Below are 11,772 nucleotides of genomic sequence, written 5' to 3'. Positions count from 1 at the left end.
GGACGGGGTACAGACTAGTCATATTCTCCCGCGGAAACCTACTCTATACCCAAAGTTTCCCTGCCGAAGCAGACCAGGACGCATGCCCCCTGGGTTCCAGTCATATCCTCCCGAATTACTCGCGCTCATCAGGAGGACGGACCGTGGGTTGAGACACTTCTTACGTGAATAGACCATTTAGGGATGGTACATGACTATTTGCGATGCGTGATCCGGAAATGAAAGTTGATCCACGAGCTTGACCATTCTTCCTTCATGCGAAAAACACATTACTCTAAAGAGTGAGGAGACTATAGCTCTCATGCAGTATATATAGTCTCGTCCAAGGATTAGGTTATAATCCAAGGGTCCTTGAACGACCATCATGTTCATTTGAACGGTCTTCCCTTTCAATGTTATAGGCACATTGGGGAGGATCCCTAAAGGTCGACTGGTTCCTTTATCAAAACCCGATAGATTTCTCTTTTCAGGTAAAAGCGCTGGCGAACCAAGCGCTTTCCAAGCAATAGAGGAAAGGATACTCACAGATGCCCCCTCATAAATGATAGTGCCAGCCATTACCATTCTGTATATTTGAACGATAATTCTGAATGGTATGCTTGCTGGCAACCAAGGTCTGCCTAGTTGGTTCCAGTCAAAGGACACAACCAGGTTGCTTGGTGGTGGGACCGAATAAACGGCTGGATATCGCTCTGACGAACTTCCTTCCTGCGATAAAGGAATGGGGGCATTGCCCCCTTGTTCATCAGAGTCAGTGTTGATGAGGAGAATTTGGACGATGTCGTCTTTATTCTCCTCTGTGATGGTATCATTCGAAGATAGAGCCTCTGAAGGCAAAACCGGGTCAACTGCCGTATCAACTTGTTGACTTTCGTCAGGCATGGATCCAGATGGTTCATCTTCAATGATAGGTGCTTCGGCTGACCATCTGGGCGGATCAGCCGGGTTCTCAACTAGTGAAGGACTTGGCAGGAGTTTTTGATATCCAGGAGGAAGTTGTGCTCGTAAAATCGGGCGATCTTTCAGAACTCTTTTAGCCTCGTCTAAGAAGGGACAACGGTGAATGGCGTGATCACCTTCACACGGTTTGCAGGGAAATCTAGATTTCCCTCTCTGTCCTGTGGCTTCACTTTCGCTAGTTGACGGTGAGCAGTCAACATGGCTATCAGAGGTTGATGCTACCGAATTGTGCAAACGGGGAGACCAGTCCCTTAGTATTCGAGGGATACAGGGACAATCTCTATGGAAGTGGACTCCCTTGCATATGACACATGGCGATTTAGGCCTTGTCAGTGCTGTGTGTGGATTTTTGTCAGATGACACTTATTTGCCCCCAGTCGCTTTTGGCTCCTTCTTCTTCTTCTCTTTCTTCTTCTTTTCCTTCTTCTCCTTAGGAACCTGGTTTTTTGTTTTACCAGTTCCGTCAAGCGAAGAAGAAGGAGGAGAGGAAGATGAAGTAGAAGGCTGGTGGGCAACTCTAGTCTGGTTTAACTGTTGACTCGACTGTTTAGGAATGGTGGTGTTCTGAACGACATTGGTTGAAAAGAGCCAAACAGGCAGGCCAATTGTCAGTCTTGGAAGCGACAATGTGGCCATGTGGGGCACACCAACATCTCCCCAAGAGGAGAAGGGACTAGGATTTCCACCAAGGGGAATTCCTTGGTTGGTGTGCTCCATTTTTCAACCTAAAGATCAGCGCAGGAATAAAGGGTGATTGTTCCGTTTAAAATAAATTTTAACGACGCTTTAGACACAACTTGCTTTTTCAGTTTTAAAGAGTCGAGAAAAAGCTAAAGATGACTCTATTCTCCTTCGATGTTTTAACGAGCCCGAAGTGACAAATGCTCGGATGGACTTTTTCTATTATAGAGTCTGAAAAAGGCCAAAAGGAACTGCTCTGGAGTTCTAGGCAGAGGGTGTGCCAAACTTCTCGCAAAACCGCAGAATACTTTTTAAGGTACGGGCAGTCGATCTTCGTGAATGCTGTGTTCACTGCATTGCGATCAGTAGGGCGGCCGACACGGCTTCCTAAGGATAAAGGTTATATTCCTATAGGGGTCTCCCAATATATACACGACGGTACGTGGGAGCACAATCCGTACTAGCGCTATCATGCCTCAGGAGGAATCACCCACCTTCCACGAGATCGACAGTCACTAGGCTTAACGACGCCGGAACACGTCTCTAGCCTAGACCTCTATGTTGTGCGTTATGTTACAAAGCGTTGTTAAGTTCATTCAATTTATTTTAGGTTGATCTTTTTAAAGTTTGCCTTTCAAGGTTCACCACGAGATGTATGATACAAATTCCTAAATGCAGTCTAAAGATGATAAGCAAGCTTTATATCTTTTCAACTTTGAAAATCCTAGCTACTAAGGGAAAAGAAAGACACCATCTTTTCTCAAAGAGCAATCAGCACACTCTAATGCACTTTTCCTAAATCCAACATGCAAACTATCAGATGCAAATGCACAATGCAGGTGTTTGTTTTCCGCTTTCTTAGTATTGATGCCTACAAAGAAAGATTTTTGTACAACTTTGAATTTGCTTTTAAATGATCAATACAAACAAGTTCACTTTTTCGAAATCAGAGAAGATAGAAGAGATTACAACACTTAACGATTTTCGAAATAAAGACTTGTTTTGACACTTAAAAGAGACAAATTCAAACCAATAAGAAAAAGCAAATGTATAATCAATCTGTAAGCAGCCAATGAACTCTCTTCTAAGATCACAATCAATCAGATCTGAATCAAGGGCTACAGGATGACTATTTCACTAATGCAAAGGAAAACTGTAAATGACGCCACAAACACATAAAAACACTCACAGTCTTTTTGTACAAAAGGAGGCGGAATGTAAGCAGAGAAAAGGAGTTTTCAGACTGGTACCTATGCTGGTTACAAGCCATAAAAATCAGAGATCAAAACAAGGCAAAACAGAGCAGAGAACCCTAGCTGCACAAGAGCAAACTGGTTCAGTGCAGGTTCAACACAGGGGTTTTGACATTCAGCGCAGGTATCCTTCATGGGACCTGCGTTGAAATGCAGAATCCCTTCACTGGGTCTGTGCTGAAGGAGAAACTCTCGTTTCCCTCAAGTTCTAGGTCACAGATTGCTATTTAATTCACTGTTTTAGGCCAAATAAAAGCAACAAGCAAGGTGTAATCAAAGGGATGCTTTGAAGGCTACTAAGATCTATCACAAGGATCATCAAATCATTTGTGGATCCATTGTTAAGATCACAGACAAGTCCAGCAATTGGATCAAAGCAGCAACTTTCTACTTTGCATCCGGGAAAGGTGCAGTTCGATTGTTGCTGTCAAGTCTATGAAACAAACAATGATAGAAACACAAATAAAATGACTTAAACAGATCTCCCCAGCGGAGTCGCCAATTTGTTGTGGGGAAAATGCCTATACAGGACGATCCTATCCACCTAAGGTGTGACAGTGCCTTAGCAACAAACGAGTACAGCTATACTGGTTTCTTCCTTTATGAAATGTGAAAGAAGAGAGATCAATAGACTTACCAGTGTCTTCTGTTTGTCCCTCGATCCAATCTCCCTTCTCTTTGGGTGTTCACAGCTACTTTCCTTCTTGCTTATCCAGCTACAACTTCCTGCAAGATCACAAGAGAACAGCTACTTGCGACAAGAGAACAGCTACTTGAGACAAGAGAAGAACACTACACAAAGACAGATGTTCACATTCATAACTAGTTTAGGATTAGAAATAAACCAAATACACTAATACATTCACACATCAAAATACATCATCATATAGGAGAAACCAAGATAGCTTTATTGATGAATAACAAGGTTCAGGAAGAGATACAACCCAGAGCGCTCCAATCCAGCATCTCCTTCCCAGCAAATGGAATTCCTATCTTCAGCCCCTTCAAAGCATTAAGCACCCAATGATTCCAGTCTCAAACCAACAACAATTCTTTGCAATAATAAAATTCCAGCCTCTAGATCTCATGGAGGAGAGATCCATATATAGATGTTTGGAGAGAGTATGAGTCAGCTTGAGATCTGACTAGTTTCCTCTCCCTCTATCAGTTCTTGAGTCCACTTGGAGGTTCTTGCTTCCACTTGGAGATTTGGAACCTCTTACTCATCACCAGTCGAATTCCCTGAGGCAAGTGTCATTTTGGAAGCTTCCTTGGTCTTGACACCTTGAGAAATGAGCCTGCCACTTGTCCACTCTCGTTCAGCGCAGGTAGCCTTTGTTCCAGTTGACATTCAACGCAGGTAGCCAGTGTTGGCTTTGACATTCAGCGCAGATAGCTAGTGTAGCCACTGAAATGATCCTGAATTGACTTGTTTCTGAGCAGTTTCAGGTGGAGAACTTTTGTGAATTGCTGTGGTTTGTTAGCCTTGTTCCCCTAGGGGCAGGAACAACATGTTTAGGGACTTTGGATCCCTTAGATTATGGACATTTCATGCTCAATGCTGTAAGGCACAAAAATGTCTATAACAACTTGTATCTGGCTGCAGCGGATACAACCATCGTAATGGTTATAGTTCAAGAAGACAACGGAATTGAACATCCTATATATTATTTAAGTAGGAACTTAAATGATACAGAGAGAAAATAATCCTATGTTGAAAAGCTGGCGCTCGCAGCAGTTCAAGCGATACAGAGATTTCGACACTATGTCGTCTTTCGGAAAACTACCATTCTGTCAGATTGCAACCCCATGACTTATATATTGTCGCGACAGTTTCTGGGGGGAAAATATTCAAAATGGATAGCAATTCTACAAGAGTTTGATCTGGAATTTGTAAAATACAAATAAAATAAAGCCCTGGTTTTCGCAGAATTACTATGCGATCTCCCATTGTCGTCCAACGATGAAACAATCATGGATGAATCTTTGTTTCTGATATCTTCAAGCAATCCGTGGTATGGAGATATAATCATCTACCTCCAAACCCAAAAATATAGGCCTAATACCTCCCGCTCTGAACAAAAACATATTCGATACCAATCAAAAGACTACATGATTGTCGGTGATACACTTTACCGTCGTGGCGTCGATACAGTTCTGAGGAGGTGCCTCACCCATGAGGAAGCCGAAAAAGTCCTGAATGATTGCCATTCAGGCGCGTGTGGGGGGCATCAATCTGGTTACGCTATGGTGCAAAACATTTTACGAGCAGGATACTTCTGGCCAACAATGTTCAAAGATTGCATAACCGCAGTTAGAAGTTGCCATGCCTATCAAATTTTCGATAGCAAAACCAGAAGACCACCCACACCTCTATAGCCAATAATTGTTGTTGGGCCATTCGCCAAATGGGGCATTGATTTCATGACATGTAACCCCACCTCGACCAGGGGGCATGGGTATATCATAGTCGCAGTGGACTGTTTTACCAAATGGGCCAAGGCGATGCCTACATTAGATAACACTGGTGAAACAGCTGCCCCTTTCTTTTTCAATCATGTAGTCACCAGACTCAGCGTTCCACAAGCTATAGTCACAGATCATGGATCGCATTTTCGCAATAACATGATGGCCGAATTAGCTGCCAAATTAGGGTTGTCTCAGGACAGCTCTACTCCATACTACCCGCAGGCCAACAGACAAGTTGAAGCAATCAACAAAGTCCTGAAGCGCATGCTGAAAAGGATGATTGGAGTCCACAAAAGGAGTTGGCACCTGATCCTGTACTCGGCCTTGTGGGCATACCGAACATCGGTAAGGAATGCAACCGGGTTTACACTCTTCCAACTAGTGTATGGCCTAGAAGCAATCTTACCAGTTCAGTGTGAAATCTCGTCCCTCAAACTGGCAATCAACCTTCTCCCCGGAACTTCAGAAGAGGAGGCTCATTTCTTGGAACTAATCCAATTGGATGAAACCTATCGTGATGCCGCTTTGGCTAACGAAGCCCATAAGAAATGAGTCAAGGTGCAGTTCTACAAGAATGTCAAACCCTGTGTCTTCTCAGAAGGTGACCTGGTCTTACTTTACAACCAAGAATCCGATAAATTGGGAGCAGGTAAATTCAAGTCTTTATGGATGGGCCCCTATATTGTTAAACGTGTATTAGCAAAAGGAGCCTACAAGTTAATGGATTATGATGGAATTCCACTGGCGCAACCCCGTAACGGGTTGTACCTTAAGCGTTACTATGCATGATTCAGTGTGGTAACCTATATGCTTTTGTTACATTTTTGTTTTCGCTAAGGGTAATCATTTTGGTCCAGTAAATCCGCTTTTTACATTTGTCACAGATGTCAAATCTATTGGAATCTTTTGTGGGATATGCCGACGGGGCAAGTTGTAGTTCGAGGAACCTATCTTCTGCGGCCTGGGCCATTTTTTATCCAAGCCGCGAGTTAGTAAGTTTCAGAGGAGTATGTATTGGTCGATCAACAAATAACATCGCTGAATATAGTGCGTTGATAGAAATTCTCTCTGATGCCATCACACATGGCATACGCCGACTTGTCGTCAGGCTAGACTCACAACTCGTCATACTACAACTCACTGGTATCTACTCCGTTCGAAATCCAGCTATCTATCGCATGTTCCTAAGGGTCAATATTTTGGAAAGGAAATTTGATTTTATTCAATATCATCATAGTTCCAGAAGCTTAAACACATTAACTGAATCATTGGCAAATTATGTGTTAGATAGACATTTGCAACATTTATAAAAAGAAGCATTTCATCAATATTTGCATTCAGATCATGTAACTTAACCAAAATAAAACTCTGAAAATCAAAAATATATATATAACTGTTTATGGTTTACACATAATGTTCTGTAACCAAGACAAAATTGGTCAAATGACCCAAAACTCAAAACGCTAGGGGGCACCCTAGTCTAATGATGCTGGTGATAACAAGTCACCGCCTATGCAATCATGCGTAGAAGCCTAGTCCATCGACTTGGCACGCCAGTAGTATGTCGCTGCAACCTCAGAGGCAGCTCGTCAGTCCTCACATTTGGAATACCGAGAGTGAGGACCTCGACTTGATCCTATAATGCTGAAAGAGTCTCAGCCACATCAAGGTCGCGAAGGATAGAAATTCCCACAGCCTCTCCTACTGGAGCGACAAATGGCACTCTCAGGCGTGCTACTGGCCGAACGGGACCAACATCTACATGAGCACATGAGTTCTGGTTAGTCTTGATAGAATAAAGCACAAGGACATTATAAAGAGAAACGATAAACATAAATATGTCATCGTGAATGTATTACTTCAGCCTTTGAAGCCTTGGTCGTGTTCTTATCATCACCTCCAGTCTGTATTGGCCGATCATTCACCTCCACTTGATTGTTTACCCCTCTTGAGGAACAGATGCAAAGAGTGATCTTGTTAGCCATCCTTGTGACACTACCGTGATTGGAAAATTCCAAACCTTACCTGGAATCAGCTGCTACCCGAATCTATCACTCGTTCCTCAAAAAACGAGTCTCCTTTAAGCTCTTTTCAACTGACTCGTAAAATATGAAAAGATTGCCGAGCCATTAGCCTCTCCAGCTCGTTAAAGTGACCGGAAGTGCTATCCCTCCTTTATATTTTAATCTTTTTTGGACCTGAGGGATTATTACACAAAAAGATCGAGCACTTGTTTTGTTCGGCTCGTTAAAATTACCGAAAATTCATCCCTTTTGTGTTATTTTATACTTTTTCGGACTTAACGGATTAGATGACGAAAAAGGACTTTTGGAGTTTCCTTTATGTACCTTTTCAGACTCTCTAAAATTGAAAAGGACCGAGTTATCTTTGTCGTTAAACTCGTTAAAACCTAATAGCGACAAACTTGTCCATAATAGACAAGAACGAGTTTCACTATCACTAGGCTCGTTAAAACATAGCGATGGGTTTGCCCGAAGGGAAAATTATAGAACAAGCATATGTTATCCTCCTCAAGCTTGAAAAAAATAAAGAGGTACTGGTCAGTAATGACTGGGGAAAAATTGGGAAGAAAACTTGAAGAAACTTTGTTGGCAGCAAGTCGCTCTTGAACATGACACTTTCACTCCGCATCCGAGTCGGGTTGGGTTGTTCCATTCACTAGTCACATCACCATGGTTCCATCACACCATCTACATTTGGGGTTAATGGTACCAATCCATCATGTCAGTGTCGCCGATATGTTCAAGAGAAGTTGCTCAGAGAATTCACTTGTGTCTCACCCACTATAATACATTTTAACTCCATTCTTTCATGACCGCCACCCTGAACCTTATATCACCAGATCGTTTTCACCTCCATTAAAATAATTTGCTCTGTTCCGTGTCATTGATGTGGGATTCACTAAGGCCCTCCTATGATGGATCGCTTCTCATCGACATCAGCTCATTATCCAAGAAGTCGATCTAGGAACAACCCTTTTAGTACTTTGAAGCTTGCATGCCTCAATAGCAAGTTTCTCACTTCCAGCGACAGGTTTACATCAATGGCCTTCGACTGAAAGATTTTGCGTGGTATTCGACGCCAAGTCCCTTATTCACACCACGTGAATTGTACTACAGTACCTTGAGGGTCATTATCATTATCAGTGATTCCTCTCGCGCCTGTTAGTAGCTTACATCATTGGCTGGTAATCAGGCGATGTCTTTTCATGTTCGACTCCAGAACATCTCTCACATGGGTCGACTTGAAATTTGAGTGAAGATCAAACGAGATTGAAGACCCCGGATCTAGTTTCATCCATCCGGGCTACGATATATATTCAGGAAAATAAAGACATCAAATGTACATCATTGCTGCACAGATAATCATCCAATCTAAGGGATGATGGCTCTACCAGAATCATCAGTCTACACTCAGACGATTGTCTGTCCTATGTACATGAAAATGAATTTATAAAGCTGATTATGGGAATGGCCGCCTTAGCTAGATCATGAAAATAATATGAAGATAATGTATTGTATCGTATCTTATTACATCTCGCCTTCCAACTCGAAAAAAACTTCGGATCCTCATGATAAAGCATTTCACCCAACATCAAAAGATTAACGACCTCATTCTTTAGGGGGAAACTGTTATAGACATTTTTGGGCACTGCAACCCCAAGAATAAATGTCCATAAACCAAGGGCTCCTAAGTCCCTAAACGTATTGTTCCAACCCCTAAAAGAACAAGGTCAACTAATTACAGCATCTCCCAGAAGTTCTCCATGAAAAACTACTCAGAACTGGTCAAAACTGGACCATTTCACCTGCTCCATAGGAAAAGTGCGTTGCATCCCATCTGAATACACACAGTAGGTGCGATGCATGTCAAAAAACCCTTCTGTGGGGTGCGATGGGTGAGAAGGGACAAATGGCAGGGTCAATCCGCAATGTGGAGGAGCATGGAATCTTCCAGAAACCTCTCCTGTGACACTTGCCTCTCTGAATTCGACCAAGGATGAGTAAGATATCATCAATCTCCAAGTGGAATCAAGAACTATCAGAGAGAAGACACTAATCAAAACTCAAAAGCTGACTCACCTCCCTTGCAGACATCTGTATATGGATCCCTCATCCCAGAGATCCAGAGGCTGGAATTTTGTATCTTGTAAGGAAGTGTTGTTGGCTTCTTGGTGCAATATCATAGTGTTGGGTGATCTAAGCTTTTCATGAGGTGAAGAAGGGCTTTCTTGCTGATAGGATGATGTTGGTTCAGAACAATTGGTTGTAATCCTCTTTGCTCTTTCTTGATTATCAATAAAGCTATTCAAGTTTTCCTCCACATTCTTGTATGATTGATGATTTATGCATTTGTGTGGTTAATGTACATATGATCCTATATTGTTTATGATAATAGATCTATATTCTTGGATAGTGTTATACTACTTTGATTCTATAGGTACTCCTTGAAGCTAGGTATACAAGGAAGAGAGTGGCAAAGACCTACCAGAAGAGAGAGGAATCGAATAAGGAACCAAGCACAAGACAAAGGTTGGTCTCCTTATTCTTCTCTAATCTATTTCTCATAAAGGAAAATGAAAGTAGTTTTTAGTGTGTTTGTTTCTAAGGTAGCTACTAGCCTTAGTGGGACTAGCAGCTCTATATAGACACTAGTTTTCCCAATAACAGATATGCCCCAACCTAATTAAATTACACAAAGAGAAGGGCATTGAGATTAAAAGCTAGACAATATCAAATTGTCAATGATGTGTTGTTTAGAATAAATTATGATTCTATTTTACTTATATGTCTTGAAAAATATGAGGCAAAGAAGGTGTTATAGGAACTTCATGATGGACCAGCTGGTGGTCACTTTTCGATGAGATACTACATCACATAAAATCCTGCATGTCGGTAATTACTGGCCAACATCATTCAAATATGTGCACATTTATGTAAGGAAACGTAAAATTTGTCTGACAGCTATTGGAAAACAGAGGAAACCCGCATTACCATTATAGTTAGTCAACGTTGACCAACCATTCGAGCAATGGGGATTGGACATAATACGTGAGATCGTTCCTCATTCTTCTAAGCAACATAGATATGTCCTTACAGCCACTGATTATTTCACCAAATGGGTGGAAAAAATTCCACTCAAGGTAGCCAATTCTGAAAACATTATTGAATTCATAGATCAATTTATCATTACTAGATTTGGCCTACCATCTGCCTTAATGTTTGATAATGCATCTTATTTTTCAGGCAATGTTATGACATATTTTTCTCTTAAAATAGGTTTTAAGCTTAAGTACTCTGCTAATTATTATTGCAAGGAAATGGGTTTGCTAAATCCACAAACAATAATCTCATCAGGATTATTAAACGAACTGGTGACCAAAGCCAGAAGAACTGGCATAAGTCTTTAATGTTTGCTCTATGGGCAAATCGAATAACTCAGAAAGCCTCCATTGGCACTTCTCCTTTGAATTTGGTCTACAGGAAAGAAGTCGTCTTACCAACAAATGTAGCTATTCCCTCTTTAGCCTTAGTTCAATTCATTGAATAAAATCCTTCCTCATCCATCCAAGTTAGACAGTTACAAATCCTTAAGCTTGAAGAGGAAAGAGAAAAGGGTAGGATCACACATGCACATCATCAACAGTTAGTCAAAGGCTCCTTTGATTCAAATTCTGTAAGTTCAAAATCTTTTCAACTCAAAGACCTAGTATTGAAATGGGATAAAGCCCATGAAGAGAAAGGTAAGCATACCAAGTTCCAACCAATGTGTCTTGGCCCATTTCATATTGTGGAACAAATAGGCCCATCAACTTTTTTATTACAAGATTTATCAAGTAAAAGAGACTCTCTACCTGTTGATGGGAAGATTTTAAAGAAATGCTTTCCATAGAAGATGATCTCTTTTGTTCACTGTAGATTATCGCCTTTAGTTTATTTATTTCTTAGAAAGAATAATACGAGTTGAAAAAAATTTACTTTTGGCTTTACAAAGGATAGTCTCTTTTTATTTTTGACATTTCTCTTGTGTAAGTAAAGATTGCTATGAAGTAATCTTCACATATGAAATATATAGTTAAGTTCTATTGCTTCAAAACTGTCTATTCTCTGCCAAAATTATTTGATCTTTGATGAAACTTAGCTTTAGAAAGAAATATTTCCTTTACATCAGTCAAGAAAAGTATCAATAATAAAGCAAAGTCTCTCTATAGAAAAGTATCTTTAAAACTCTACAATTTTCATCCAGAAGCTCTTAAGGAGCCAATGATTCTACCCGCCTAATTAGATTTCATTTTTAGAGTGTAATTCTAAAATATACTTAAACTTAAAGGATAATAGGTCTCATCAAGAGTCGGCTTACCATGATCACAAGATTATAACTAGCTGAC

Source organism: Pinus tabuliformis, chromosome 5_1 (genome assembly GCF_031772625.1).
Source record: "Pinus tabuliformis cultivar Carrire ecotype Pingquan chromosome 5_1, CPIR1, whole genome shotgun sequence".
Taxonomy (NCBI): Eukaryota; Viridiplantae; Streptophyta; class Pinopsida; order Pinales; family Pinaceae; genus Pinus; species Pinus tabuliformis.
The sequence above is the reverse complement of the archived record's forward strand: the minus strand, read 5'-3'. Positions refer to the sequence as shown.